The following is a 6413-nucleotide window of genomic DNA, read 5'->3' as shown; positions in this document are numbered from 1 at the left end:
GATGGTAGGAAGCGTCCCGGAGGTGTACCTGGTGCTGTAGGCAGGAGTGGGGTGGGGGCAGGGAAGGCTTGGAGGAGAGCCCACCAGTGAGGGGAATCCTGAAAGCTTAGTGAGATCTTGTCAGTCAGAGAACACAGTGTGGGCATTCCAGGAGGTGAAAGCAGCATGAGAAGGGCAGCAAAAAGAGAGTCATGGTTTGCATGGAGGAAATGTGGGAAATCTGGGGTGACCAGATGGCCTTGTGTATAAGAGACGGTAGAGGTCAGTGGTAGGACTGAAAAGGCATGAAAAACCATAATGTATTTGGGGAACACCTTGCAGTACAATGGTTCTAGTAGCTCAGAAATATACTCCTAAGTTTAAAATAAAACTTAAAATAGAAGCACTTTATAAAAAATTATAGGCATGCTTTTGATTTTCAACCCAGGTTTCCTGTTCAAAACACACATCAGTAATAGCGGTTCATTCAGCCGTGGGCTCACTCCCCTGGTGAGGGGCAGTACATCTGTCATGTCAGTCTCCACAGAAGGCGCCTGCAGGTTGAATGAGGCAGAAATCTGACACATCCTCAGGGAGGTGTGCCCGCCCTCTCCATCCCCCTTTTCCCTCCTCAAGGATCGCTGTTTGGCTACTACCCATGCCAGTAGCCCACCTACTCTGCCAAGTGAGGATACCAGTATTGGTTTTTGTCCAAAGTAAAAGACCCAATAACTTAACTGTGGGCTTTTATTACACAGATATATATATATAGAAAGGCAAATAATTTTTGTATGTACAACCCAAGTGCTGCCTGGCTCTTCTTGGCTCATGAGTACAAGTGAGAGATTAGCAACAAAAGTGCAGGTTTGCTCAGAAGCATCCTCCTTCCTGACGAGTCCACACTCCCCTCCTCTGGACAGGCGCGATGGCGGGGGCGGGGGGGGGGGCCTCCCCTGCTGAGCTCCCATGTGCTCTGGGCCTCTGGGAAGCTTTCTTCTGTATTGTCTGGAGTCACCTCCAGCAGGTCCTGGGCCCTCTGCCTTCTAAGGCCCTTAGTGCTGCTCTGCTTATCTTGAGGGTGGTCCCTTCCCCATGCCCTTCCCTGCACCCCAAGAGTAGACCCAGAACGAGAAGGGTACATTCCCTCCCTTAAGTGCCCATATCACAGCTCAGCGGTCATGTGCTTGCTAGAGGCTCTGGGATAATTGGTCACACTCCTGGGGTACCAGCTATAGGGTACTTCCCAGCCTAACCCCCAGCTTACCTCTACACTCCAGAGACCAGCTTCTCTCACACCCAGCACCCAGGAAGATTTCCAAGCCCTCCTAGGTTCCTTGGAGTCCAGCCCAAGAACATGAGGCCCAGCGGAAAGGAGCATCCCAAATCACCCACCTGGGGATAGCTCCCTAGCCCTGCCCAGGAGGACTGAAGAAGGGCAACTGCATCCCCTTCACAGAGGAATCCCCGTGCCCCCATCCCTGCAGGGATGTGCTCTTCCCCCAGCACCATCCTAAGGCCGCTTTTTCAGAGTGCAGAGGGCTTACATGCATGGGAATCAGCTGACGCACATGTTAAAATGCACATCTCTGGGTTCCATCCCTGACTCAGTTGAATCAGAGCATGGGAATGGAGCCCAGAAACTGCTGATACGAGACTACAATATCAGTGCTTTCCTGGAGTCAGAAGTGTTCCATTTTAGATTTTATATATTGAGGACATCAGTGGTGCAGGCTGGACCGAGCTTCCCCCAACCTGTTACTCCTGCATGAAGATGCGGTTGGCACTTTCTATTCTGGGTCTCAGCTTTTGGCCCCTTCTGAAAGGCCACTCAAACAAGAACACACAGTTTCAAAAAGGTCCGTAGCTATGCAAGCAATGGTAGGTCAACACCTTGCTTAGAGAAGGATCATTTCCCATCAGCGAATGTGATTTGGGGGATGCAGCTCTGCCTACAGCTGGCCTCCCTTGTACCTGATCACAGGGAACAGTAAGGATTTCTAGAGGCCATTCTCAAATCTCTTCATTTCAGAGATCAGTAAACAGCCCTTGCTTTTCCGTTGCACAGACAAATGGTGGGTCAGGTGGTTTCACTAAAACAGAGCAGTCGACGCACGCCACTGTCGTACACAGGAGCGCTATGGGCCTCATGGGAAGGGTGACCTCATGACTTACGAGGATAGTTACACCCAGACCACAGGTGGAAACTGCAGTGGTCCCAGGTGAACAGGAACAGATGGTCATCCTGCCAACGGGTTTTTGTTTTGTGGTTGGCACTGTGTTGTTCCAAAGATTGAGCCAACACTTTAAGACCAAGAATTTCAAACAAAAATCGGGATTTCTGGCTCTTCTGGAGAGACTCAAGAGATTGATGTCACTTGGCCTGCCTCCTCCCACCCAGCAGCAGTGTCTCGGGAGCTGAGTGGCAGCTGTCTCGAAGCCTGGGCACCTGCCGCACAAGGCCATCCCAGCCCACTTCCCTTGCTGTCGCCCTGGAGCCAGGGACCTTGGGCATTCATCATGTTCTTTGGCCTGCTGTTTCCTTTCACTGACTTCGTTCCCCTCAGCCTGCCCTGCCCTGACTCTGTGGTCTCACAGAGGGTGACTGCTGGCCCCCATGGAGGAGAACTCAGTTCTCTGCCCCAGAGTCAGCACATCAGGTTACAGCGAGGATGGAAGTACCTGACCACACTGCTCTCCAAATAACCACAGACAGATGCTTTTGCATGAACTATTCAAGCAATTTGGGAAGAAAATTCCTCTGTGCCTTATGCCAGTGACCTGGGCGAGCGTTCTCTTGTCTTTCATCTGGATTTGGCCAACTGTGTGTTTCTTCTGGAAGCTTGGCACCCACAAGGTGTGTACAAATTGTCGCTTGAGTCGTTCTCCCCCATGGTGCCCACAAAGCCCACGAGCTGGGGATGAAGTGTCGGATGCAGGGGGGTTTGAGTATCAAATCCCGCTCTATTACTTTGCTTCTGAGGGTATGCAGAGTCCTTTTGTTGCCAGAGAATAGGTTCTTCCTTTGTGCAGGAAAGAATTCAAGAGCGAGGCATAGTAAAGTGAAAGCAGGTTTATTTAGAGAAACAACACACTTCATGGACAGACGTGGCCTCTTTCAGAGGCAAGAAAGAGAGCGACCACAAGGTGTGGAGTAGTTAGTTTTTATGGGCTGGGTAATTTCATATGCTAATGAGTAGGAGGATTATTCCAACTATTTGGGGGAAGGGGAGGGAATTTCTAAGAATTGAGCCCTGCCTTATTTTTTGATCTTTTATGGTCAGCCTAGGAACTGTCATGGTGCCTCTGGGTGTGCCATGAGGCTCAAGGTCTACTGGAAGTTGAATCTTCTGCCATCTTGGTCTTAACCAGTTTGTCCTGTGTTTGATGGCTGTGTCATTCTTTTAATGGTTGTGCCCTGCCTCCTTCTCTCCTGTCTCATTTTGGGGTCCTCCCTATCCTCTCACTGCTCAAATGTCCCAGCAGCTCGCCTTGGAAACTGACATTTGACACAGCTTTCTTATATATGGCCTTGTCACAAGTTTTGTTTGTCAAGGTTTTGAAGGGGGAAGTCACCAAGAGAGTACGTACAGCCAGTGAGGCCCCAGGGTAGCCCCTAAAAAATCTCCATTCTTTTGAAATTTTAAAGCTAGATGATAAAAGCGTAGAGATTCCAAATTTCATTTAAAAACTAATAAGATAGAGCTACACTTCTAATTTTACTTTGAAAAGATACTTTCTTCACACGTTCCAACAAGAAATTGATTTGACAGCTTACAAGACTTAAATGTAATTTAGTTAAGTAGCATTTAAGATGCATTAAAAGGCACCCAAGGCGGGAGGGTAATAGCTCCGTGGTAGAGCACATGCTTAGCATGCATGCGGTCCTGGGTTCAATTCCTGGTACCTCCATTAGGAAAAAAGGGCACCCAAATATCTAGCTTGTTGAAGCGTGGAGCACTTTTGCCTTCAACTGGGAGCAAGCCACGTTTCCCATTTCTCTGTGACACAGGAAGGATGGGGACAGAGCATAGCCGTTCAAGGAACAACACAGCAGTTAATACCAAGGTAGTGGAAAATTCAACTCCCAGCGGGCCTTGAGGCCCAAGACGGTGGGAGAGTTGACTTTCTGTAGACCTTGAGCTTCACTGTACACTCATTGTAATATGTTAGCATGGTAAATGACCCTCCCACGGGCACCATGATAGTTCCAAGTCTGACCATAAAAGGTCAAAAAGTAGGCGGGGCCCAATTCCTGGAAATCCCCACCCCTTCCCCAAAATAGTTGGAATAACCCTCCCACTTCTTTGCATATGAAATTGCCTGGCCCATAAAAACTAACCACCCCCTGCACCTTGTGGCCATTTTCCCTTCTGAGATGAACCACGCTCTTTTTACGGAGTGTGTTACCTACTTTTACTTTAAACTAAACACTCCCACACCTCGGGGCCTCCCTCTCTCTCTTGCCTTCTGATGGCCCCTCACTCTGTCTACGGAGTGTGTATCTCACTAAAGAAACATGCTTTCACTTGACTGTGGCTCACTCTTGAATTCTTTCCTGCGCGAAGCCAAGGACCCTCACTTGGTGGGGTGTGTCCCAGGGACTCACCTGGGACCTGGGTCACGGCCATCTTCTCCCGCCCCATTTTCCTGCAACAGAAATATTTACAAATGGGAAGAAATGATAGTCTTGCAGGCTTCCTCCCTCCACCAACCCCACCCACCTCTCCAAACCTACCACCCAGAGGTAACCCTGGGTAATGATGACTCATACATCATTTAACTCTGATCTAAACTGGAACACAGCGCCCTGGGCACAAGCATGTCCCAGATGTTTTGTGTGCTTGGTATTTTCTCAGAGTTGTGTGCAATCTCACCTTACTGGCCCTTCTGCTCTGGTTGTCGGGGGTAGGAGAGCAAATCAAGTGTGTGTGTGTGTGTGTGTGTGTGTGTGTGTGTGGTGGTGGGCTGCTCTGAGGCACAAATACAGGCCAGAGTTGGGGGTGTGTCAGAGGAAGGCAAGGCGGCTGTAGGGTGGACCCCTTGTACCAGTTAGCAATGGGGGCAGGGAGCCTGAGAAGCTAAAGTTACCACACCAAATGCAGATGTGAAAGCCTGCCAGTTTATTTCTCAGCCAAAAAACTCTGGACACTGAAAATAGGAATCACTCTTCAAGCAGGAAGATATTTCCTGATTTAAGAGAGGATGCTTAGACAGTCAGCAAATGTTTCAGCCACATGGGAAGAAGCTCAACGTTACAATGTTAAGTTAAAAAAAAAACAACACCTAATTGGGTACATACCATGTGATCCCAAATTGGTGAAATCAATTTCTGTGTGTGTCTATGTCTTTCTGAACATTCAGACATCAACTGAATTTAGCCCAAATTGAAATAAACCAAAATGTTATCCCATTTTATACTTTACCCCCACCTGTATTTTTCCATTTTACTGTAATGAAAATTGCATTTCTCTTGTCAGGAAGTGTTTCTATGAAAACAAAATGCTACATCTAGAATAACTTAAACTGGCCTTTGACAGACGGGACTAAATCCATGGTTACTCAAGACGTGTGAAAACTGGCACCAGATACCAGGAGGAAGACTTGTTTAAGACTTGTTTCTAGCCTCAGGTTCTTAGTAAAGATGATTCAATATTTCCAGAGTCGTAAGTGATCTGTAATCGCTGGATGAAATCTGATAAGTTTGGGCTGAAAATGAAAGTTATATCCCCTGTTTCATCACGTGTGGGAAAGAACTTGTACAAGTGGCTTCACTGAGTCCCAGATGCCTTTGAAGGTCTGGGGTGCAGAGGGTGTTTGAGGTTCCCTGGAGCGAAGGAGAGGCGGGCTGCCCAGGTGCAGCGAGGCTGCCGGGAGCTGGGTGGCCGCCTCCCTGTGGGCTGTGAGCCCAGAGCCCGCCGCTGCCCGTCACAGGCTCTGAAAGCCCTTCTCTTTCAACGGGGCGCCCAGAGTCTTTGGGAAAGGAATCCGTCTTTCTTCTGTGCTGCCTCTTTCCATGACCTCACGTCATTAGATCAGTATCTGCATTCCTCCCCTCTCCTTTACAGCTAAGGACACATGCTACGGTTTGGTGTATGGAACCTGAAAGTAAAAAGAGCATTATTTAGCCATGGTTGAATTTGGCACTAACCACAACTAAAACCCTTCTTCAACTCTGCCAGCTGTGTTTTCCTCCCGGGGGATAAGGAGCCACTTTCCCCTTCTGTCCTGGCTTCTTTCGGGTCCTCTTGAGACCAGCCCGCTGGACTGGCTAATGCAAAAGAAGGCAGATCATTTTTCTTGTTTTAGAGGAAAACTGAAGATTTGCCGTTAGGTAACTAGCATGTTAAATATTCTTCCATTGGGATCAAGAGGTAAAGCTATTAGAGTACGCAGGTTTCCCAATACTGACATTAACTTTTGGTTCAGATTTTCAA

Source organism: Camelus ferus, chromosome 11, assembly GCF_009834535.1.
Source record: "Camelus ferus isolate YT-003-E chromosome 11, BCGSAC_Cfer_1.0, whole genome shotgun sequence".
Lineage (NCBI taxonomy): Eukaryota > Metazoa > Chordata > Mammalia > Artiodactyla > Camelidae > Camelus > Camelus ferus.
The sequence above is the reverse complement of the archived record's forward strand: the minus strand, read 5'-3'. Positions refer to the sequence as shown.